Here is a 24,638-nt window from a genome sequence, read left to right on the forward strand (position 1 = left end):
TGGCAGAATAGAATTCCTTGAATCTGTAGTTCTGAAGTCCCTGTTTTCCTGCTGGTTGTCAGCAAGAGGCTGCTCTTTCCTTCTAGAGGTCATCCACATTTTTCTCACATGGCCCCTAAATTTCCAAAGCAGCAAAGGTGTGTCCTCATGCTTGCATCTTTCTCACTTTCACTTCTGCTTTTACATCTGAAAAAGTCCTTACTTTTCAGAGGCTCCCGTGGTTAGATTAGGCCTACCCAGCTAGTCTCCTTTTTGCATATATGCATCATAGGTGTTGTGGTATATCTACTTGGTCACAAGTTCCACCCACACTCAAAGGGAATAGAGTTGTACAAAGACAAGAGTTGTTGCAGGTTAAGCTTAGAATCGGTGGATGACAGCACCTCTAGGGAAATATAAGGCATGAAGTTGAAGAAGACTCTAGCTGACCTAAGAATGCATGCAATATGGTAAGATGCTATGGGCAGAGTGTGAAGGAGGCTGAAATGTATGGGTTAAATAATAATAACAGTGTTTTCTTAGTGCAATTCTTTAAAATTGTTTCTGAAAGCATTTCCCAATTTATCCTTCATATAAGCCCTGTGAGGTAGAGCTCATTCTCATTTTACAGAAGGGGAAACTGAGGCATGTAAGCAGTGCAGTGACAAGTTCATTTGCAGATTTCACTTCACTCCCATAACAGTAAGTACAGAGACCTGGCAGTGACAGGGCAGTGTCCCCAACTAGGTTGCTGCCGTGTCTCCTTTGGAGTCTCTCTCACCTAACTTGGGCACTTTGGTGGGGAACAGAAAACAAGACCTCTTTATACCCTGTTAGGAATACTCTGTCCTCTTCATGACTCCCAAATCATCTTATAAAGATGAGAAAGTTTATTGGAGAGGAGAGGTTGGCGGGGAGAGGTGGGTGCTGCTTTTGACCCCAGCCCTGGCAGGGGATCTGATCCCATCTTATATGCAATATGAAATGTTTATTTTTTCCTGGTCCACATAGTTATCCTCAAGCTGCCAAGGCAGCAAAAGAAGTAGCATTTAATAATTTGATACTTGAGTTCAGTGCAGGTTTCATAGTATGCTCTCAATAAACGCCCATTGAAGATGGCTGTCAAGGACTATAGTGTCATTTTAAGTAACTCTTTATTGAAAAAAGAACTACTTCTTACTTTTCACCTGGTCTTTTCTGCCTTCTTATCACTCCCAAATGCCCTTCCACATTTCTTTCATACTATGCAAAAGAGAAAATGTCCTAACCAAAGAATGAATTTCTCCAAGTTCTGTCAGTCAAGCTATGTCATTTTAACCTGAAGGAGAACATGCCTTTGCCATTCCTGTACAGAGTCTATCTGTCATGTTGCCAGGTGATTCTCATTTATTTAAGTTCTTAACTCAAATATACTTAAATACGTCTCATTTATTATAAGTAATTATAATAAATGGCAATGTAATTACGTGATATGACAATATTGGTCATAATGGAATTAATCCTAATATAGTATAAATAAAATAGTACTAAACAATGTGAAGTTGGTCTGTTGTGAATTTCTTTTTGTCTTTTTTTTTTTTTTTTTGTCTTTTTAGGGCTGCGCCCACATCATATGGTGTTTCCCAGGCTAGGGGTCGAATCAGGGCTGTAGATACCAGCCTACACCATAGCCACAGCAATGCCAGATCCAAGCCACATCTGCGACCTACACCACAGCTCAGAGCAATGCTGGATCCCTAACCCACTGAGCAAGGCCAAGGATGGAATATGCATCCTCATGAATTTTAGTCAGATTTGTTTCCACTGAGCCATGACAGGAACTCCTGTTGTGGATTTCAAAATTGGAAGACAATACAAATCACTATGCCTTAGTAGTGGCAAAGGAAAACCATGAAATTGGAGAGAATGGATTTGCTTTCAAAAAGCAAACTTCCAAGCTCTGTGAACTTGGTTCAGAGTGATAGCTGTGATAGGGTCTAGTGGACATGTTGTCTCCATGTTGTCATCTTGCTTTTAAACTTGGTTCAGACCTGAAAATCTAGATGTTGTCCTATATTTGCATGGAGTTAATAATTCCTAAATTAATTCCTAATTTGATAACATCAAGAGTAGACCAAAACATTATATGGTTGTCACTCTTTAAGAGAGAGTAAATACTTATTGGACTTTTTTTACATTTAGAGAATGACCAATTTCTATTTATATATGGTTTTGATCAGATCTATTATTATAGGAGAACTTTGGAAGAATGGCTACCAGGAAAAGCAAAGGGCAAGTGTCAGTTACCAACTGCAGAAGAATATGTAACACATTCCTTTAGCTTAGCAGATTGTGACACTAAGGTACAGGCAAGTTGGCTAACCAGGCTCAAAAAGTAAAATGTTAGCAAGAGCAAGCAGAGAGTCTAGATAACTTCAGATTATCAGGTTGATCTGTTTTTCCCCTTGACTTGTTGCCAGTTGTGTAAGCCACTTTGAATGGGAGAACTCAGTTCTTATTCAAGAGTATTTAATAGATGGAAGATTATTTGGTTGGAATCTTGAGTTGACTTAATTGTTAACACTAGGTGATGATTGGGGAAGTTGTTTTCAACCATGTAGTTTTGAAGACCTGCTTGGCTGAAAAATAAATAAAAACATAGAGAAGTTACATAAAATGCAAAATTGCTTGAAATACTAAATTTTGTATGATTAAATATATATATATGGCTGTTGAGGTTAACTTTGTTGCTCAGTATTTGAAATAAAAATGTCTAATTTCAAACTCAAATTAATATTTAAGATAAATTGACAAAAGTTTTAAATTTCAGTCTTACAATTATATCTCCAGAGCCTTTGAAGAAAAAACCCCACTAATATTAAGAAGGATGTTGACTATAATTAGTAAGTGCAGCTCTGATGACTTATGTAATTAGCAGGTGGTATTTTTAAAGAAAGGAAAGATTATTTTTAAATTTTTATTTTTTAAATAAGGATACCATTTTAAAAGGGAATGTTGAAAGTTAGAAATTTGTAATAATATTGTAAAGTGTATTTTTCCAAATAATGTCTGTTTAAGGCTTGCAGATACCACAAGTTTAAGCAGAATGGTATTAATTACTACTTGAAAATGACTTTGTAAAACAGCAAAATGTCTATGTTCCATTGTGTGTATATGAAATGTACATATGAATTCCTCTTTAGTGGTTCTTAGGGGGTTGAGTTTGGTGCCCTTTTCATTATTTCATACTTTCATGGTCTTATCTTAATCTTCTAGTTCTCTTCTGGCCACAAAGTTTATTTCATAGTGCAGTGTTGCTATTGATTTTCTTTTCTTTCTTAGAGTAATTCTGTAGAAGTTCCTGTGTAAACATCACAGGAACTAGAAACAATCACTGTTTTAAGATGAAATTTTACCCTGACAATGTTTGTAAGCAGAGTTTTATATTCAGAGGATTGAAAACTTTATTCAAAGTTTATGAAGACCTTCAACAAATTTATTTTCCTGGTTTATGATAGCTTGCCAGAGAGAGCAATTTGATTTAATACAAATACCAGTAATGTTTTCTCCTTAACACCATATGAAGCACTGCCTAGTTCTTAAGTAGTTTATTGCCCTGACTGATAGATCAGTTTCATGAAACCAAATATAGAAATCAGTTTACGCAACTATTACCAAGTTGTATTAAAAAGTAGATCTCTTTACTATTGGCTAACAAATGCTAATTTTTAAATCAAGTGGCCAAAGTAAGAAGATGATTTAATTATTTTCAAGAAAATCCTTTTTCGCACTGACTTCAAACATTGCTTTTCTTCTGTCTAAACTCTTGCATTACAGACTTAAGCAGCAGAATAATTTGCATAAAGAAGTTCCAAAAATCATTCTTTCCTTCCTTTCATACATTCAACATTTTTTTCAAGTCATTTGTAATTTATTTTTTCCTTTACATAATGATTTCTATTTCTTTTCATTATAGCTGGTTTACAGTGTTCTGTCAATTTTCTACTGTACAGCATGGTGACCCAGTTACACATACATGTATAGATTCTTTTTTATCACATTATCATATTTCACATTTGGAAACAACCTAAATGTCCATCGACCAATGATTGGATTAGGACGATGTGGTATATATACCAATGGAATGCTACTCAGCCATAAAAAAGAACAAAATAATGCCATTTGCAGCAACATGGGTGGAACTAGCGACTCTCATACTAAGTGAAGTAAGTCAGGGAAAGAAAGACAAACACCATATAATATCACTTATATCTGGAATCTAATATATGGCACACATGAACTTTTCCACAGAAATGAAAATCATGGACTTGGAGAATAGACTCATGGTTGCCATGGGGGGAGACGGAGGGAGAGGGAGCAGGATGGATTGGGAACTTGTGGTCAACAAATTTTACTGAGCGATGTCTGTGTGACCGACACTAAACAAAGGAAAAAATTACACAGTCTTTCTTTGAGGAGCCCACTGTCTAGTAGAAAGATAAACAGAAAATATAATAAATAGTTTCTAATACATTGCTAACTGTTGAGACAAGTAAATCAAAATTTTATGCTATATTTCAGATGCTATCATATTTTGCTGACCATTGAAGCAGGTTTCACCAAGAAGGATCTTGTCTGGATCTGTCAGGAAAAGTATTTTTCTCTTAAAACTCCCTCCATTCTGCATTTACTCTTAAGAAATCATGTTAAGAAATAAGAGCAAGGAAGCACCTCATGCCAGGAGTGTATGCAATCATAGTCAGTCAAACATTCTTAACATTTTTAATCCATGGCTTGAATCTGTCCATTGAGTCCAGTCCCTGGAAATATCAGGCTGCTTCTAGGAGAAGCATGCATTAGTTTGGAGTCAAATGATTTTAATTCTAGTACAGAGGTCACTAATTCATTGTTAACTCAGTTTTCTGATAAGCTCACAACTGGAATTTAGTTCATAATTTTTGTTCCACCCAATTCCTAGATGGAATTTTGAAGATGAAGTAATATAATAGGTACAAATATTTTTTGTGAAGTTAAATGTGTTATACAGATGGGTGGTGGGTGGTGGTGACGTTAGTGGAAAGTACCACTGAAGAACTACACACGGTCCTGGCAGTTATGATAGATTATGACAGATCATGTTTCTAGAATAATCTGATTGTTCTCCAAAAATACTATTAATATGGCATACATTTCCAACCAATAGCCTAATGCTCGAAGTTATAGACATCATAATCATGACATCTGTAATAAAATATTAATTTTGGAGTTCCTATCATGGCTCAGAGGTTTATGAACCCGACTGGTATCCATGAGAATATGGGTTTGATCCCTGGCCTTGCTCAGTGGGTTAAGGATACAGCATTGCCATGAGTTGTGGTGTAGGTCACAGACACGGCTCAGATCCCTAGTTACTGTGGCTGTGGTGTAGGCCGGCAGCTGTAGCTCTGATTCAGCCTCTAGCCTGGGAACTTCCATATGCCGTGAGTGCAGCCCTAAAAAAATATACAAAAGTCAAAAACATATATATATTAGGTCAATGTTTTTATGTTATACTAGGCTACTATTCAATGGAAAGTTTCCTCCAAAAAATAGTGTATATAATTTAAATTTTAAAAAGCCCAAGAAATAATCTCATACTGTTATGTTTAATATTAAAAAGTGTAATGAACTCTATAGAATTCTTATCTTCCCAAAAATGCTTCATTAATTTTATTGCAACAAATGAATAATACTAAAAAGATGACAAATCTGAACTTGAGTTCTTTGGATAGTGTCTGATGGCATCACTGAGAGCATTTTGGGAAGTCCTTTTGTCCACTTGAGTCTTTTTGCTTATGATATATTTAGATGTATTTACCTTCTCACATATTCTTAATGGAAAATTTTTGTAACAGATTGCTGATCTGTCTTTTGTAATAAAAAGGATATTTTTCCCTTTAGTTATCATCTCATCAGTACTAGCAGCTGTGTCTAGCTTGATACAAGAAAAAGCACAAACCTCTGATCACACTCAATTTTGTATCCTTTGATCTCTCACTCCTTATTGCTTCATGATACCAAAAAGCCACAAAGGTTTGACTTGAATTGTCGCCAGACTCAGGTTATTTGTTTGTGGGTTTGCTGCAGAACTTCACAATCAAGTCACATATGCTATGAGTTTTCTCACCTATAAGATGATAATGATCATGAAAACAGTGCTTTGTAAACATTTACAATATGGGGCTTTAAATAATGAGGACAAAATTTTCACAAACAGGTGAAGTCTTAGGCATTAAAGATATTTTTCTTCTACAGCATAATCATGTCATGCAAAATAATTTTGGAGACATCTCCAGGGTCAATCAATAACCAGCCATAAAGTAAAATTACTCATTATTTTATAACCACGGACCGCCCTTCTTTCTCCCAAGATGATTTCCCTAGTTTTTTGTCCCTTTCGCCTCTCCACTTTTGTAGCTTTCTTTCACACAGGCAAAGAAGAACAGAGCCACATCTTTGAACTGTTTCTTTCAGCATTAATTGCTTTAAACTGCTTATTACTCTACATACATTTTATATATTTCACTTGAAATTGCTATACTAGCAGTTTAACTCTTAATAACATAACTTAATTTTGAACCATTAGCTGTATTTTTTATTGTACCCATTGATCACTGAGAGACAAACAAAAGTTTGTCTTTTTGAAATAAGTCCCTATTTTGAGAGGAGTTTTGGCTTGGGAGGAAGTGGGCAAAAATACATTGAAATTTTCCAGTGATAGCATGGCAAATTGGTATGGTTTATAATCCTCCAGGTAGCCAAGATCTGAATTTCACAATCTTACTGAAATTCATTCTCAACAATATGCTCTGAAACTTCAAAATAATTCACCAAAGATGGAAAACAGAATGTTTGTCTTTGTTGCTTTTGAGGCTACTTTTGAGCATCTGTCAACTATAGCATTGTAAAATTCTGTAAACATATCAGTTGTTTCAACTGATCAGTTCCTTGACTGAGATCTTATCAAGTCTGGCCCTCTTGCTATTTCAGCAGAAGTATATAGCGTATTGTTTTAACTTTTAAAAAACAAAAAAGGGACTTTCATTCCTGGATGCAGCATTTTCTATCTCTCTGATCAACATTGGCAGCTGTTCATTTTCTGCTTGAGTGAACTTAGAGGAAGGCAGTTACCTAACGTGATGAATGGTGGGTGATCTTTGGCTGAACGCATCTTAGACAGTTTTTGTCTTATCCTGACAAGCAAATCTTCACCATCTCTATGGACTCCTAATAATATTTTATAGAATCAATTGTTTCCTTACAAATGCCAGAAATTCTATCCTTTAATAAACAGTGCGCCTAAAATGTGATGGAGAATAAATTATTAACCTTTTCCATTTTAAGGAAACCAGGGTCTCCAGCAATTAGTTTTGCCCTTATTACAAATGATATCTTCCACCAGTGATGCCATAAATATATCATGTAACAAAAACAGCTGTGTCAAAAATAAATCAGTGGTCTAACACTCAGCTTCTTGGTTTCTGAGAAGGTCTTTGTTCCCTTCACAAGGAACTTGTTTTTAATTACATTCATCAATTAGACACTTCAACGTAAACCATTTGCTTTGTAGGAAAAATCAGGATCAGGGCATTAACACTGGGATAATGTCAAGAACCCTTTCTTTCTCTTCCAGTTGTGCCAGACATCACCGTGTTCCAACATAATTTCATTTTTTCCAGTGTTTTATGAAGTAAATGCATGTAAGAAAATGCACTGTCTATGAATGTCAGTAAATAGTGATGAATGGCTTAACTAGAAAATGTGCTACACTTAAATGGATTAAAGCTGGGAAATATTTAGCTGTGTACTTGGTACTACATCCACATCCTGCTGGGCTCTGAAGAATGGTTCACAGAAACATAGAAAGACAAATGTACCAGTGGTACAGATGCTGTTTAAATTTCCAGAAACAATGAATAAGGTATGATGGAAGAGGGACAGATTCCTGTGACTCCTATTTTGACATTTTCTCCCCCCACCCACATTTCTTGTGAATGCTTCTGAAGGCTCTCTCCAGCAGCCAAGTTTCTTTTCCTGTAATTCCCCTCCCTGTTTATCTCACTCAACACCAGCAAGACTTCAACTCTCCACTCTGCAAATTGCTCCCAAGTTTATATTCCCAGCTCTGACTCAACCATGAAAGGTTCTCACAACATCTCAAACTCATCATGTCTGGAAGATCTTCCCACCACACAATTGCTTCTCTGTACTTGTCTTGTTGATGAGGGAGTATTTCCCCAGAAATTGAGGGGTGAGGCTGTAAAAGATCTCTTTGAGCTTTTTCTCACCACAAACTTACTAAGGTTGGCTAGCTTTCTTTGCACTGCCTCCTCCAATATCTGTTTTTTTTTTTTTTCTCTTTCTTTCTTTTTTTTTTTTTTTTTTTTTTTTTGGTCTTTTTGTCTTTTTCTAGGGCCGCACCCGCTGCATATGGAAGTTCCCAGGCTAAGGGTCTAATCGTCTAATCGGAGCCATGGCCGCTGGCCTAATAGGAGCTGTAGCCGCTGGCCTACGCCAGAGCCACAGCAATGCTTGATCTGAGCCACATCTGTGATATACACCACAGCTCACAACAATGCCGGATCCTTAAACCACTGAGCGAGGCCAGAGATCAAACCCGCAACCTCATGGTTCCTAGTGGAATTCATTAACCACTGCTCCATGATGGGAACTCCTTTTCTTTCCATTCTTATTGCCTTCCTTTCTGCTGCTCAGTGCCACTCCTCTGAAATCTTACCCTTTCCCTGCTTCTCCCTCCCTGTGCCCAAATCCATCCTGTACCCACCTCGAAACAAATATTTTTAAAAACGTGACTCTAAGTATTTATTCAATAAGTATTTGAGTTCTTATTATCTAAAAGTTCTATAATGTTGAATTGACAACATTCTTCCTTTAAGGAGCATATTGTCTTTAATCTTATATACCACATATAGCATATCATAAAATATATCATAAAATGTATGTATAATATACCTGCAATTCTACATGTACATATTATGAAAACCTAAGCTACTCTGTTTATGTTATGTCTTTAATCATCCATTTTCTTTGTCTGAATGACTGGTTCAAAACTTAACCTCAAAACACAGATACAATGCCAGCTCCTCTTGGAGGAAAATCTGTGTGGAAGTTGTCTTAACTTGATTTTATTTAGGAGTGCTTGCATGTTTTATCTCCACTACTACATGTCAGTATTCTTTGAGTGTATATCGTATCCACCCAATATCCATTCACATCACATGATAGAAGGCATTATACTGCAGTGGGTCAAGCTCCTGGGCATTAATCCACACTCTGCTTCTGAACAGCTATGTGTTCTTGACTGGGCCATTTAATACCTACTGATTAAGGTTGTTAGGGGGCTTAGCTGAGATAATACACACAAAGTACTTAGTGTAAACTCTGGATCATAATAACACTCAATGAAAATGTTATTGTTCTATTAGCACATGTGTAGCACTTAAGAGAGAATCAAAAAGATATCTTCCTATAGCAGTTTTATGGCTGCTGAACAGCACATGCTTGACATGTGATGGGGAGTTCAAACCAGTAGCAGTAGTGTGTACCCCCAGCAGTCACTTGACAGGGACGTTTAGGAGAGACAAGGTGTGATATTTATCTTATATATTCTATTTTTCATATTTTTCCATTATAGTTATTATAGCATATTGAATATAGTTCCCTGTGCTATACAGTAGGACCTTATTGCTTATTCATTCTATATATATTAGTTTGCATCTGCTAGTCCCAAACTCCCATTCCATCCCTCCCTCCCTCCCTTTCCTCCCCTGTGGCAACTACAAGTCTCTTCTCTGTGTCTGTGAGTATGTTTCTGTTTTATAGATAAGTTAATTTGTGTCCTAGTTTAGATTCTATATATAATTGATACTATATATTTGTCCTTCTCTTTATTAACTTCATTTAGTTTGGAAAACTCTAAGTTCACCCATGTTGCTACAAATGGCCTTCTTTCATTCTTTTTATGGCTGAGTAATAGTCCATTGTGTGTGTGTGTGTGTGTGTGTGTGTGTGTGTGTGTGTATAAATAGACATCTTCTTTATCCATTCATCTGTCAGTGGACATTTGGTTGCTTTCATGTTTGGCTATTGCAAATAGTGCTGCTGTAAACATTGGGGTGCGTGCATCTTTTTGAATGAAAGTTGTGTCCATATATATGCCCTGGATTGGAATTGCTGGATCATACAGCAATTCTATATTTAGTTTTCTAAGGAACTTCTATATTGCTTTCCATAGTGGTTGTACCAAATACATTCTCATCAACAGTGTAGGAGGGTTCCCATTTCTCCACATCCTCTCCAGCGTTTTTTTTTTTTTTTTTTTTTTTTTTTTAAGTCTTTCTAGTGATGGCCAGTCTGACCTGTGAGGTGATACCTCGTTATAGTTTTGATTTACATTTCTCTAATAATTAGCAATAATGAGCACCTTTTTGTGTGCCTGTGGCCATCTGAATGTGTTCCTTGCAGAATTATCTATTTAGATCTTTGGTCCATTTTTAAATTAATTTTTATTGTTGTTGTTGAATTGTATGAGCTGTTTGTATATTTTGGAAATTAAGCCCTTGTTGGTCACACCATTTGCAAATATTTTTTCCCAGTCCTATAGTTTGTTTCTTCACTTTGTTTTAGTTTCCTTTGCTTGTAAAAGCTTATAAATTAGATTAGGACCCATTTGTTCATTTTTGCTTTTACTTCTACTACCTTAAGACTGACATCAGAAACACTTGCAACATTTATGACAGAGAAAATTTTACTTATGTTCCCTTCTAAGAGTTTTATGGTGTCATGTCTTATAATTAAGTATTTAAGCCATTTTGAGTTTATTTTTGTGTTATGACATCAGGGTGTGTTCTAACGGTATTGATTTATATGCAACTATCCAACTTTGAGCACTTGCTGAAGAGTGTCTTTTCCCCATTGTGTATTCTGACCTCCTTTGTTGAAGATTAATTGACTGAAGGTGCGTGGGTTTATTTTTGGGCTGTCTATTCTGTTCCATTGATCCATATGTCTGTTTTGTGTATGTGTGTGCATGCACATGTGCAGATACCATGCTCTTTTGGTTACTGTGGCTTTGTCATATTGTCTAAAGTCTGGGAATTTTATACCTCCTGCTTTGTTCTTTTTCCTCAGTGTGGTTTTGGCAATTCTGGGTCTTTTATGGTTCTATGTCTTATGCATTCTTATACTTCTATTTCAAATAAGGAACTAGAAAAGAATTAGAAAATGTGATTTAAAGCTTTATGTTTTACTGATTTATTTCTTGCTACATTTTGTGATTCGTTTGATTTTCTGATTTCCTTCTTGTTTTTTAACTAGTTTATCATAAACTTATATTCTCTAATTATAAAATATATCCACATTCATACACATATTTGAACATCACAGTAACACAAAGTGATAGAGGGGCAGGAAGCATTGGTATTCTTTTCTAACAGGTGAAAAAAATAAAATAAAAGAACTCAAAATCAATGATTCCTCAAAGTCCTCCAACTATTAAATGGAAAAACCTGAGCTACAACCCAGGCACTCTGGTGCTGAACACTTTGCCATTTCTAATATGCTTACCTGCCAACCTCGTTTATTTAACAAGGACGTCTATAAATAAATTGCCCTGGGGAATGAATACCCAGAGAGAGATCCCTTTATTTGGTGTTTCCAGTGTGTCATCACACCTAATTCAACTTCATTTTATGACTTTTCACTTAATTTTACCTTTGAAAAAATCACATCTATTTTTTTTTTTTCTGTTTTCAAAAGCAGCATGGATTTATTACAGGAATTTTATAGAAGATAAATACACAAAAACATAGTGAAAATCACCCATAATCTCATGATCCAGAAAGAGGTCAATGCTAAAATGTTTGTGTATGTGTATGAGGGCCCCAGAAAAGACGGTAGATGAGGAACACTCCCCAATAATTGCTTTTTGGACACTGTCCACACTACTCTATAGCTCTGGGAATGCTGGAGGAATTTTCCCCCCAAACTTCATTTACTACCAAAATATAACCATGGAATGTGTTTTTAAAGTTACATTTTCAATTGGATAGGACTTAGTGTCCTGTTCCCATAATAAACCTCTGTCACTTTTATTGAATTATTGGCAGGAAATAGTCACAAATGTTACTGTTTTTTTTTTTTTTTGGACTATTGATTTTAGTGTGCACTATTAACAAATATGAGTTAGAATAGTTTTGGTTGTGATCATCAGAATGGCAGCCTGAATTATTCATAGAAGAAAGTTTATTAGCTCCTAGAATGGAAGGAAGACTTGGATAACCAAGTTGGGAAAAGAAGAAGGTTAAGGTCCAGCCTGAGGGATTTAGGCACTGTCAAGAATCAATCTGGTTTTCCTCTCTGCCTCTCTTAGCTTGTCAGTTTCATTCTGTCTCACTGAAGACTGCATTTATCCTTGTAGTAGAAAACTTGGTCTTTGATAGCTCCCAAGTTTTGATGCCTTAATCTTTAAACCTCCTTGTGGGACATTTACCTGAGTTTTTTGGGAGAGATATCTGAAATCCAAATATCCCTGGATGTGTTATGGGCATAGATGTTTGGCTCTGGATTCAAAATGCTAGATGGAGTACCCACCAATGAACCAATCCAATGTGTTTAGGGAGGTACTGGACTGTGATTGGCCCAGTTGGGGCCTATTTTGTGTATATCAATTCTGGCCAGAGAGGTATGATCACAGAATAATATGGCAATCCCTAAGAACTTCATGTCATTAAAGTGTGGGGAGGAAAAGTCTCATTGGAAATGAGGGGTAGTTTTCGAATCCCAGAACATAGAGATAGTGCTGAGTAGAAATAAACAAACAGAAATAGATCTCTAACACATAATAACTGAATGATTTTCTTTTTTCTACAATATTTGGTATCTCTCTGTACTTCAGAAATTGTACAGATGTACAAAATGACATATAAATCCATGAGGTACATTTAGCAGTAATATATTTTTGCTTCTTTAGGAAAACATTGAAACTAGCAGAATATGAAATTATCAATAAGTATGAGCTTTGCACAAAATAGAGTTTCATTTCACATAGAAAATGGATAGAGTAAAATATCCAAAGTAGAAATTTAAGCACTTCTTTGTTATGTTCTTCACTAGTTAGATGATACCTACATGTAAACAGAAAAGCAAGAATTTTTCAAAGATGGTGGGCCAGGTTTGTCTTTATGAAGTTCAGTGTCCATTGCAAGTGCTGTTTAAACCTCCTTAATAGGAATTCATTAATATAGCTTATGTTTGAAGACTATGTGTCAAAATCTACCTATGATTATGCTTGTCTCTTTGATAAATGAAGTGGTAAAAGATGATTAACTTTAGGTCGGCACACTGAATTGTAGTATGTGCAAAACTTGGATCTTCTCATGATCAAGCATGATTTCTTTAAAGGTAATTTAATCTACCTAGAGGAGAATTACCTATGTTCTCTAGGAGTAATGTAGTAATTCATCAACAGAAGAAAAAGATTAACATAAAGAGCACCAATTCTAGACCCAATTAAGACCCCATGGATGGTTTGAGTTGGAAATTCCACTTCCATCTGGCATTAGTATTTCTACTGATAAGCATGTGGCATTGTAAAAGTGGCAGTTTGAATGTTCCTTTCTTGAGGCAAGACTATCAACTTTTTCAAGCAAACTAGTCACCAGATATATTTGTTCAGAACCAATTAATGTTCAATATGTTTGAATGTTTATTGTGTGCTTTGCACTAAGCTATACATAGAGAGAAAAGTGAAGAAATTTCTACGTCTAAATAGCTTATAGTTTAGTGGAACAGCTAGCTGGGCAAGCAGTGCACTATAGTAAGGTTTATCAAAGAGATATAAACATTGTGCTGTGGGAGCCCGGAAGTATTAGAACTCATTTTGCTGAGGGTACCAAGTATGGCTTCCCTCCCATGGTCACACTAACCCACTGCATCACGAGGATCAGAAAATAATTCTATGTGAGGAAGGGCAGGCCATATAAAGGTTGTAACATATGCAAGGGTCCATGCATAGTTCATCCGAAACTATTCAGAAGTATAAATTTTAGTGTGAACAGAGTAAAGTCTGTATAGGCCAGTGTTATCCAACAGAACTTTCTGGCATATTGTCTCTGTACTGTCCAACATGGCAGCCATTAACCACATTGACTGTTGAACACTTGAAATGTGAACTAGCATGACTGGGGGACTGGATTTTTAATTTAACTTAGGTAATTTAATTACATGGGACTAGTGTCTACTATGTTGGACAGAGTAGGAATAAACCAAATCTTCAGGCCTTAGTAATTTGGGGAGATACAGAAGAAGGTTGGGGTCATGGCAAGAAGTCTGTGACTGAGTAATGTGGTACATGATTCATTTATTTGGATGGCAGCTCTGGCATCAGTGTGAAGAAAATGGATTACAGAGAGAGGGGATGGTGGCAAGTTAAGAGATAAGATAGACCTGACAAGTGCATTGATGGTGAGTCTGAAAGAGGATGGCGTATAATCAGTAAAAGTATAATCAGTAAAAGTCAGGTAGCCAGTGTATGTGACAAAGAAAGAGAATTGATTGTAGGGAACTCATGTCTTTAACTTGAGAAGCTTAATAAATACCAATTCTTAATAGAAAAATAAATGAAAGAGGAAGAATAGCTTTTGTGGAAGAGTGAATTTGCTGTTCTAAATATCGAAATATCTAGTTATTGAGTTGCTCGGAGTTTAAGTTTTAGCAAAAAGATGAAAATTCATAGAGGCTGAATCGTTTAAAATAAGTTGAAAACGTTTTTGGATCAAGAGATATATAAACATCCTAAAGGCTTTGTTAAACTGCCTTTCTCTTTTTATTCTGATTAAGCTATCATTTTATACCCAAGGAAATTTTAATGAGTGAAAAGTTTATGCACAGATTAGTGAGTTGAAGAAAGGTGTCAGAGCACAAAAATCATCCTAACACTGATTTTTTTTTTTTCTAGGAGCTTTGACAATGTTACAACATTTTCCTGTTTTTATAAATTTGTATAACCATTGTGGATAAGAGACCCTGTTCTTGTACACTGTATGCTCCTTTGTATATACAGACCCCATTTTAATTTTCTACCTAAAGTTACATACATACCCACCATTTGTCTTTGTGGATCAGTTATCCCCTGAATTCTCACTGCATTCCTTTCCCAAGCAAGTGACTCCAATGGATATAAAATAGTTTCCATGAAGGGAGCAATGCCTATTTATATTCATGACATCAATTTCTCTAGCAATTACTTGTTACATTACGTTTTCTAAATAATAAACCACTTCTCTCATGGCAATGACTTTTCTCCTTCCTGCTTTATTTCAGGCAAAAGCTATGTATTGCCTAAAGACTTCTGTTTTCACTGCTTAATGTTGTGTTCCTAGGGAAAACGTACTCTTAACATGAACTAGGAAAACAGGCATTCAACCCAGAAATGATTGTACACACTGCACTTAGCCCTCCTTTGGTATATCCATACCAAAAGAAAGGTAAATGTTGTCAGTATGTACTTTGTCTGGGTTCTTGCTCTCTGTGGACCTAGGATGTATCAGGTTTCTCAGAACTGGGGTGAATCTTCAGATAACAATTGCAGGGCAGACTTTAAAATGGAAGATACTCAATGATATCAAATTATAATGCTTTGCTACTGAGAAGCTTAATAAACTTTGTATCTTTCTGTCCATTGACAGTGTGAACATTAATATTGAGACATATTCTGATTGCAACTCCAAATCATGTGACAGTCAAAGAGAAGGAGAAGAATGTTCCAATTCTTGGAACCTTCTCAGAAAGCCAATTGGCCCTCTGGATAAGTGGGTGCATATCTAGTATCAGACATGTGTGCAGGAAAAGAGAAACAACTAAACTCAACCAAATGGTGAAGAGAATGATGACGAGAGCCAATAATCTGTTGAAGTTCAACTTTATTTTTTTATCCTTCATGTTTTTGTATAAGAGTACAAATAAGAGCTAACATTTATTGAGCAATGTAGCATGGGCTCTGCTTGAATAAAAAACTTACTCTTTTTTAAGTCAGCTTTATGAAGTAGATGCTGCTATTAGCCAGGGCTTTATTAATGAGGAAACTGACAGGCAAGGAGATTAAGGGACATACCAGGTCCCATAGTCAATAAATGACAGAGCTGCTTGTCTCTGGATCACACATCATTCTTCTCCCAATCTCCATAAGTGTCTGGGTTCCAAAAAACTTTTACAGCATTTTAAAAAATATTAGTTTTATATTCACAGGTATCAGATTCACATCCATATTACTTTCATCTTTTAAACATGCATCTGCTTCTGTAAATATATTAGTAAAATGAATGTGAGAATAAAGACATCTGAAAGACAGCAAGTACTAGTCTGCCAAATCATAAGAATGAACTGTAGTGGAAATGGTCTTAACTCTCAAATGTCTCACTTCAACCCAGTATCCATTTAACATCCAGACTCCGTAAGCTACGATTTCTTTTACAAAGGGTGAGAAGCACATGTACATGAGCCTAGCAGTAAAGCCAGAAGTTTTTCAGTGCTGTCAAAGATATCATGGGATCTCTAGCTGAAACTTTTATATTTGCTCGCTCGCTCCTTCCTTCCTTCCTTCCTTCCTTCCTTCCTTCCTTCCTTCCTTCCTTCCTTCCTTCCTTTCTTTCTTTCTTTCTTTCTTTCTTTCTTTCTTTCTTTCTTTCTTTCTTTCTTTCTTTCTTTCTTTCTTTCTTTCATCTTTTCTAGGGCCACACCTGTGACATATGGAGGTTCCCAGGCTAGGGGTCTAATCCAAGCTGTATCCACCAGCCTACACCAGAGCCACAGCAACTCGGGATCCAAGCCCATCTGTGACCTACACCACAGCTCACCACAAGGCCAGAACCTTAACCCACTGAGCAAGGCCAGGGATCAAACCTGCAACCTCACGGTTCCTAGTCGGATTCGTTAACCACTGAGCCACGACAGGAACTTCTATATTTGCTTTTTCTGAAAGAAGAAATCCTGTGGTTAAAGATTCTTTCATGATAAAAACCTATTTCAACGATGGTAAAGCAAAGACTTTTTCCTAATTTTTTAAGTGGCTTAGAGTATGAAGGCAGTCATATAGGAAGTTTTCTAGAGTAAAAATGACAAGTATCATGGATGAATTCTGAATTTTGTATGACCAGGATGGCATTGATAATGCAAGTTAGAGTTTTATTTTGCTGTATATAGTTTGAGATAACCAAGATATTAATCAGTACTAATTTCACTAATAGCTCAAAGAATTACCTCTTCTCCAGATATATCATCTGAGGTGCAGTTGCCTTGTTTAGTTCTCTTTTACATTACATATGCAGGTATCCAGAAATAGACCCTACATAGAGAGTGAACTAAAATATTTTATTTATATTTATTTATTTATTTTTGTAAATTATAAAAAGTTTATTTTTTATCATTTGTGAGCATTTATTTCTTTTTTCCTCCAATACATTATTTTTTTTCTACTGTATAGCATAGTGAACCAGTTACACATACATTTATACATTCTTTTTTCTCACATTATCATGCTCCATCATAAGTGACCAGACATAGTTCCCAGTGCTACACAGCAGGATCTCATTGCAAATCCATTCCAAAGGCAATAGTCTGCATCTGTTAACCCCAAGCACCCCATCCATCCCACTCCCTCCCCCTTCCCCTTGGCAACCACAAGTCTATTCTCCAAGTCCATGATTTTCTTTTCTGTGGAAAGGTTCATTTGTGCCATATATAGATTCCAGATATAAGTGATATCATATGGTATTTGTCTTTCTCTTTCTGACTTACTTCACTCAGTATCAGAGGCTCTAGTTCCAACTATGTTGCTGCAAATGGCATTATTTCATTGCTTTTTATGGCTGAGTAGTATTCCATTGTGTATATATACCATATCTTCCTAATCCAGTCATCTGTTGATGGACATTTGGGTTGATTCCATGTCTTGTATATTGTGAATAGAGCTGCAATAAACATGTGGGTAAGTGTCTTTTTTAAGGAAAGTTTTGTCTGGATATATGCCCAAGAGTGGGATTGCTGGATTATATGGTAGTTCTATATATAGATTCCTAAGGGACCTCCATACTATTCTCCATAGTGGTCGTACCAGCTTACATTCCCAGCAACAATGCAGGAGGGTTCCCTTTTCTCCACACCCGCTCCAGCACTTGTTATTTGTGGACTCATTAATGATGGCCCTTCTGACTGGTGTGAGGTGGTATCTCGTGGTAGTTTTGATTTTCATTTCTCTAATAATCAGTGAGGTTGAGCATTGTTTCAAGTGCTTGTTGGCCATCTGTATATCTTCCTTGGAGAAATATCTATTCACGTCTTTTGCCCATTTTTCCATTGGGTTGTTGGCTTTTTTGCTGTTGAGTTATATAAGTTGTTTGTCTATTTTAGAGATTAAGCCCTTGTCAGTTGCATCATTGAAACTATTTTCTCCCATTCTGTAAGTTGTCTTTTTGGTTTCCTTTGCTGTGCAAATATTTTATTTTTAAACATTGTTACATGGATTTTCAGTTATCCAGAAATCTTAAGAAAAGTTATTTGTTGGAGTTCCCGTCGTGGCTCAGTGTTTAACGAACCCGACTAGGAACCATGAGGTTTCGGGTTCGGTCCCTGCCCTTGCTCAGTAGGCAAACGATCCGGCGTTGCCATGAGCTGTGGTGTAGGTTGCAGACGTGGCTCAGATCCCCTGTTGCTGTGGCTCTGACATAGGCTGGTGGCTACAGCTCCGATTCGACCCCTAGCCTGGGAACCTCCATAGGCCGGGGAGTGGCCCAAAGAAATAGCAAAAAGACAAAAAAAAGAAAAAAAAAAAAAAAGGAAAGCTATTTGTTGCTTCTACTCTGCTAACTCTGTACCTGGTAGGAGTATAGCCAGAGGGCATCAACTGTTCATAAAAGCATTTGACTAATACTTTTGTATTCAGTCTGTTTAGTTATTCATTAATTTTTTTAAAAAACAAACATTCATTTATAATGTTTGCAAAGCCATGTGGGTAGGTAATGTGGAGGAGATAGGTAAAAATAAGGGATGCGGCTTGTCCTCTAGGTGTTTGCAATCAGCTTTTACTGGGGATCTGTTAAGGCACTTATTTGAAAGAACACATATCACTCTAGTTTCCTCTTAGCTGTGTGTATTTATTACCATATTAATAAATCAAAATTTGGATAACTTCAGTGCTTGCTGAAACTCTGACTTCCTGAAGATCCTAAATGTAAGAGGGCTTTTATTTTTTATTTTTATTTATTTTTTTAAGCCTGCACCTATAGCATATGAAAGTTCCCAGGCCAGGGATCAAGTCAGAGCTGAAGCCTCAGGCCTGTGTCACCCCCATGTCGACACCATATCCAAGCTGCATCTTCAACCTATATTGTAGCTTGCAGCAGCACCGGATCCTTAATCTACTGAGCAAGGCCAGGGATCAAACCCACATCCTCACGTACACTATGTCCAGTACTTAACCCACTGAATCACAATGGAAACTCCAGTAAGAGGACTCTTTTATCATTCATTTGAACTATCTAGTAAGTATTTATAGACTACCCACCAAACAGAGAGCATCTGTACTAATGCCATGGGAGAGACAAAATGAGATAGAACTAACAGATTTTTTCCCAGCACATCCTTTATGGAGGAACTGAACATGTTTTAAAAAGTTCACAATATATAGTTATATATGTGAAGTGAGTGGTTGAGACTATAAATGCTAAATGCATTCAAATGAGAAATAAATTCAAAGGGTAGGAAAAGGTTGCCCAGAAGACTAACTTAAGTGTGGAGGTATAGAATCTCAGTGGATGAGAAGCACACAGAGAAGAATTTCAGGTGGAGTAAGGTTTTGGAATATGCATCAGCAAAAGAGGGTTATTCAAAGAATACTTGGTTTGTATATACTAATATGTCTATATGTAGATGTGAGTGTGTGTGAGTAATATATGTATATGTATAATATATAAATCCTTTATATAAATGCTTTATTTAGTTAAGCTATTTTTTGCCTAAATATAAGAGCAATAGAAGTAAAAATCAAGATACAAGCAGCTACTTTTGCTTGGTACCCTATTCCTTTTGAAATTTAGGCTCATACACAGAGCAAAATTAGATTTCTTTTTCATATCCTTTCATTCACTAATATATTCATTCGCTCAGAATTTAAATGTGACCAGCCCTGAGCTACGTGTTTGACATTAGTATAGCCCTATAGTAAAATACCTTACCAAAGGAAAACATCAGCCTGCCAGTTGGGATTTGTCTGTAGGGTTATGGGAAGGCCATATCGTTCTGCTGAGGAATGTATGGATGGACTGTACAAACTCTTGGAGCTACTGTCCCCTCCACTCCAACCTCCTATTTGGATGAGTCTTTCTACAATGGTGATTTGAGTTCAGCATGTGTCATGTATTTTTCAGTATATTCTAATTTTAACTTCCACAAACTTTTTCCAAGAAATATTAGAGACAAATTTCCTTGTACCACTAATGTGTTCTGTTTGTTTAAGTTAAAGGTATATTACTCCCTGGATAAAGATATATTACTAAAGATATGTTAAAAACATATTACTCTAAAAATTCCTAGGCAGAATCAAATGAAATTACTTTGTCTAAGCCTGATATGCTAAGTAATTCTAAAGTGTAACTTTAGAGGGAAACTGTTTTATGTTTAATCTTAAAATGTCTGCACATCTTGACAACTCAGAGAAAATAAAATTGTATTTTTGAAGATTATGACATTTTGGAGAAAGATTCTTTGGATAAGGTATCAGCAGAAAAATGTAAGACTCATACAGAGTATTGGATGAAGTGTCAGTGGAGAAAAGAAAGACAAGGAAAGGAAATGTGAGGAGTATAAAGGATGACAAAGAATTTCTTATGAGGGATTCATGATGCAGGAAATGGAATAAGGCAAAGTACATGTGAGAAAAATAACTAATGATGAAAAACATGTAGAATATAGAATGATGAACCAGGAAGCTTTATTACAACACCAATTAGAAGAGGAATAAGCATTTTCTCCCAGGGGTAGGCATTGGTCTGTTCAATATTTTAAGTTTTAATTGAGAGTCTCATTGTTCATTGACCAGATCTCTTCTCATTTACTTTCACAGCAATCTAGCAAAAAAGAAAAAGAAAAAATCATTTAGAAAACTATCATGGAATCAGTGACTTCCTCTCTTAAAATATTTAGCATACTGTATATAACTGAATAAATGTAACTGTTACAATTAATATTTATTTTACAAGAAAATACTCCCTGGGTTAACTTAGTTATATAAACTGCCTCTTTTTTTTTTTTTTTCTTTTTTTAGGGCTGCACCAGCAGCACATGGAGGCTCCCAGGCCAGGGGTCTAATCCAAGCTACAGTTGCCAGCCTATGCCACAACCATAGCAATGCAGATCCGAGCCACATCTTGACCTACACCACAGCTCACAGCAACAACAGATCCTTTACTCACTGAGCAAGGCCAGGATCCACCCCGCAACCTTGTGGTTCCTACTTGGATTTCTTTCTGCTGCACCACAAAGGGAACTCCCTCTTTTCTTTTTTCCCCTCATATTTCTGGTCCCACCGTGCATCTCTGCTGTCTGCAACACTTTTTTTTTTTTTTTTTCCTTTCAAGTGACATCAGGATATAACACTATTAACAGGATTTGAAAACTGAACCTCTGGCAAATTGAAAAGACCTCTGATTTAAATAAGATTTCTGACTTATAACATTAAATTAAAAACTGTCAGGAAGGAAGATATTTTTAAAATGGTACTGCACTTTCAATGGGACTAGAGCCATCTCTGTTTTTCAAAGTTCCTTTAGTAAACAGTAGAACACTTTTCTCTTAGATTTTGTTTCCTAAATCGAATTCTTTCCCTCAAATGACTGAAAAGCCTTTTATGCTTTTATTCTTATATTCTTCAGAAACACTATATTTATTCCTTCCACTCATTCCAATGGAAAATCGCTACATTTTGTAACTGGAAAATTGTTCCTTTTGTTATTAGATGCTTATTAGGAATAATTAAAATCAAGGTTCTCTCCACTCTCCAAAATGTGTATTTGAAAATAAGGTCAGTTTCAGTCACCTTGATAGTGGAGAAAATTCAATAAAGATGACAGGGTCTCAGCAAAATTATGCAATCAAAAATATGTTTTGATAATCTGCACGTCCCTTCTTGATGGATGAATAAGACTTGATTCAAAAAAGAATCTCATTCAGTCCCCCCCGCCGCCACCTAGTGTGAGTCTAAGACGTTGTACCTCTTTCCCTTTGGTATTTGTGTTTTAAGACTGATTTCTAAAAAGTGAAATAAAATATTAAGTTTCAGAAGACTGTGTGGGAAGCATTTTGCAGTGTGAGGGGCCATTGAAATCTTACCCAAATAGAGGAAGTTGCTGTAAAGCTAACCTTATTGATAGAACTACCAAACTCAATGTATAATCATAATATAATATGTAATTTCAATTGTATAATAATTATAATCATATTTATATCATCAATATATTATATACATATTAATATTATATAAATATTAATGTAATTAATAATCAGAACTACACATGCATAACTAGATGAATTTCCATATCAAAAGTTTTATTCCATTTAGCAAGCCCTATATCTTTTGTAGGCTGGTTAACTTTCTGATATGAATTTTAACTGCAAGTTGAATAAGGCAATTTTTTTCACTTGTAAACATCCCTTTTTATCTTCATATTTTAGTTAAATGGAGTTTTAATATGATAATTCAAAAGTAGAACAATGTGGAAAAATGCTAACATGGTAAAACTTTTACAAATTCAGTGAATCTCATCTTGGTGCCTATACTTTCCAGTGTCTCCCTGGGATACCTCCTTCATGGTTCCTATGTATAATTCTGTGCAGTTTGTTTGTTTGTTTTTTTATAAAATCCACTTTTTTGATGTATACTTCAGTGAATCATGCACAAAGATTATAGATTCTATTTTTTTTGGCCACGTCCACAGCACACAGATGTTCTTGGGCCAGAGATAAAACCTGTGCCACAGCAGCAACCTGAGCCACAGCAGTGACAACACCAGATCCTTAACCTGTTGAACCATTAGTGAAGTCCCTAGAATTCTGTTAATGACATCAGTAATGGCATTGTAAAGCACTCAGAACCAAGTATTATTAGTATATATAATTATTTGGGAAAGGGGGATAACCAACCTTCGTGTTAGAACAGCTTTCTCTGTTAATCCAGACAACCTAACTTCTTTCTAAGAAGTGTTGTATCATCAAATGAGCCCTGGGAAAAGAAAGTCCCACTTGTGGAGGATAGTAATATAGTTGGCCACATAGAATTCTGAGATACCATTACAAACCTTACTGGCTAAACTTTGATTAGCAGATAAACCATCTAATATACTTGCCCAGGGAATTTATTTTTTCTCTGTTAACGTGACCTAGAATGCATTTTCCTGTTATAATAATTTAGGATTAATTTCACCTCCAGGGCATACTCCACTTGGCATTTGGCATTTGCCATTAAGAAATCTCATCCAAAGATTGTGGTACAATGGAATCTAATTTAACTAAAATGCTTGAGGAAAGATGCTGTTTTATTTAATTAAGGCCTAAGAGTAATCACTTAAAAATATTTGAGTTGTTGGAAATAATTATATTCAATTAAATCTTTCTAATTTTTATGTATTGTTCTAGCAAATATTTTGGCGTGGTTTTTGAGGATTTATGGCACTGTGAAAACTTGGAATTCTATTCTGTTATGGATAACTATAGTGTAGATGCTGAGCTATAATAAAATAGAATGTATACTTAATACATAAATATGTTGAATATATTCCTAGTGAACTTTTAACTGTATTTTGTTAATCGAAGTAGAAGTTAAGGAAAAAAATCACCTAGTGAAGTTTTGGTCCTTTGTGTTCTGGCCAACTAAAACTTTCTTTTTTGTCCTTGCATAGGCTTCCTGTTTTATTCCTATGGCATTGCTGAATACATTAGGTAACCATGTAAAATCTCATTTTTGCAATAGACTGATCAAGCACTGGGTGACTATAGAAAGAAAAAAAAAAAAAAAAACCTGACTGGGAAATGTTTACCTTAAAGAAATTGACATAATGTAGTGATATATTTCACAGTACAAAGGTTAATATGTTTGAGACTATCTCAAACTGCCTTAGAATATTTTTTCTAAGTTGTTTTAGGGGTTTGGAATATCTACTTAGGAACGTGTAGTTACTGCTGTGGTTAGTACTTTTTGAGTGAATCATGATGATCATAGTTGCCATTTTAATCTTCTTCCCTTTCTCCTCTCACACACATAAGAGAGAGCTTTTCAGTTACCTATAGACCATCAGTTTTCACCAGTTGTTTTTCTGTGATGCTGTTTTATCATTCCTCCAACTTTCCAAAATGTGTTTACCCAATTCTGGGAAAGTGTTAAATTTAGTTCCTTTAAGCTATTTTGTGGAATCCAGACTATTGACAGAATTCCATTATAAAGTAAGACCTCACCTATCCTAGCACCACAGATAACTTCCTAGGAGGTAAGCAGAAATTCCCCTGAACTATCAAATACATATAAAAAATTCACCTGCTCTCTAGTCATAGAAAATGTCTTCAATTCCTCATACACT

General features: G+C 35.8%; 1 protein-coding gene and 1 long non-coding RNA gene across 51 annotated transcripts in view; one reads left to right on the plus strand and one right to left on the minus strand.

The window, feature by feature from the left end:
* Positions 1-24,638, plus strand: part of NRXN1 (neurexin 1) — a 1,114,648-nt gene that overhangs the window by 864,371 nt on the left and 225,639 nt on the right. The window lies entirely within an intron of this gene.
* Positions 14,384-21,161, minus strand: LOC146404814 (uncharacterized). The gene is made up of 2 exons (XR_014841977.1): positions 18,783-21,161; positions 14,384-16,754 (listed from the first exon to the last, which is right to left on the minus strand). It is a non-coding gene; the product is annotated as an uncharacterized LOC146404814 (long non-coding RNA).

This window comes from Sus scrofa, chromosome 3, assembly GCF_054392235.1.
Source record: "Sus scrofa isolate SSC_HxYL_T2T_F1_AM1 chromosome 3, Sscrofa_HxYL_maternal_Yorkshire_Landrace_v2.0, whole genome shotgun sequence".
Lineage (NCBI taxonomy): Eukaryota > Metazoa > Chordata > Mammalia > Artiodactyla > Suidae > Sus > Sus scrofa.